We start from the raw sequence: 1,964 nt of genomic DNA on the forward strand, positions 1-1,964 counted from the left end.
GGAGTAAGTTCCAGCACAAAACATACCAGTCCCAGACATGATTTCAAAAACTGTGAATATTTTAGCGCAAAAAGCCTCATTGTTCTCCTGCCAAGTGGTTGGTGGGTTTGAACCACTGACTTTGCAGTTAGCAGACGATTGCTGGTGGTGGAGTGGTTACTTGTTGAGCTGCTAACTCTAAGATCAGCAGTTGGAAATCATCAGCTGCTTCATGGGAGAAAGACTTAGAGTCTCAGAACGTCACAGAGAGAGTTCTACCCTGTCCTGTAGGGTGGCTACGAGTCAGAATAGACTCGACGGTGGGGAGAGGAGATAATAGGAACTGATTTGATTTTTGATGTTTTGTACTGGATGGTGCCACAGTTTTTAAGATCTACTTGAGAAAACCAGTATTTCCTAAATAACAGATAATTAAGTGTGGGTAAAATATGCAATAAAAGTACAAGTTGATGAATTAAGGAAATGTCATGGGAGCCATATTTGACCTCCAGTGGCTTCAGTGGGGAGAATCCAAATCTACCCCAGCCTGAGGCTAATTGCTACAAATCCAAGGTCAGACATGACCTCCCTCCCCGTTTCCAGCCTTCATGTCCTATTCTTATACCAATTGTCTCTCCAACAGCATTATACTCCTCTGATGGGTTTGATCATTCCATTGCAATGGCTACATAGAACTCCTACGCCATGCTCACAATTATGGGGGCTTATTAGAGAAATTCACAAGTTGTCAAAATTCAATAGTAAAACACATTAGTGCTATGTTTGGCCAAAACAGCACCACTTCTCAGCCAGCAGCTGCATTTCTCTCTCTTTGGTCCTCAGCTCTTTGGCGACATGGCACAAATTTGATATTCTAAAATTCTAATGATTTTTAGAAAAAAAGTCTGCATATCTCCATGGGGAAATAAGAATCAAAATAGACTGACAAGTTGCAAAGATAAAAGAAGGTGTGTGGGTGGGTGTATTGTGTTGGAGAATAAGAGATCTTTCTCTGAGCATGAGTTTTCTGTGTTTTAAAAAGAAACAAGCAGCAGAAAAGAGGAAACCAACAACAACAAAGCTCACTGCTGACGGTGTGCAGGTCTCCACCAGCCTCTGCAAGTCTCTAGGTCAAGAAACTCTGCGTTTTAGCAGGGAGTCCTTAGCAGAAGTGTACTTTAGGTATCTCTGGGAAAACTGAAAAAGAAAAATTTAACATTTGGGCTAAAACTGGCGCAGCCTAGTAAAGGTTTACTAGCTTTGACTGGGTTAAATTCTAATCCCCAATACAATAGGGCAGATTGGAGAGCTTTTGCCTTAAAAAGGCCCATTTCAATGAAACCCTGTCTGAGTGAATCAATTGCAGCTTGAGACCTTTTAAGGACCCTGACCTTGAATGATGGTGTTATGCAAAGCTGTTTTATTATTTGTCTTGCATTCCAAATACATTTTCCCTTTCAGTAAAACTCCTCCTCTCCTTCAGATAAGCCTTGGACTGCAAACCACAAGGTCATCAATTCAAAACCACTAGCTGCTCCATGAAAGCTAAGGGCAGTGTGCTCTCATAAAGATTTACAGTCTCAAAATCCCCGTATGAGGTTGATAAGAGTCAGAATTGACTCCATGGGTGGATTTGGGTTGGGGTTGGGGTATCCCGTATGGTGCGAAGTATCTCCCCCCTGCCCTGCAGTGGGTTTAGTTGACTTAACTCCAACTCTCTATGTGGCAAAATGCTCCAGTGATGTCTCTTGTCCTTGACTTTGCAGGAGGATGGATTCTCTCCTGTCCTTAGAGGTGCCACTAAGTCGGTGTGCATCATTTAGCGTCATTCAAGTTTTATTTATTTTTTCCCTTCCATCAAATAATAATTCCAACTGGGTGGCCGTTACATAATTTCATGTCACCTTGAAGACAGATAAAAGTGTAGATGTGGTATTCAACCTGACAATCAGCTCACCGCCTGATGTTGCCTCCTTCTGAGTGTG

The sequence above is a fragment of the Echinops telfairi genome, unplaced genomic scaffold, assembly GCF_000313985.2.
Source record: "Echinops telfairi isolate 266 unplaced genomic scaffold, ASM31398v2 ScPeMD7_7469;HRSCAF=8507_0, whole genome shotgun sequence".
NCBI lineage: Eukaryota > Metazoa > Chordata > Mammalia > Afrosoricida > Tenrecidae > Echinops > Echinops telfairi.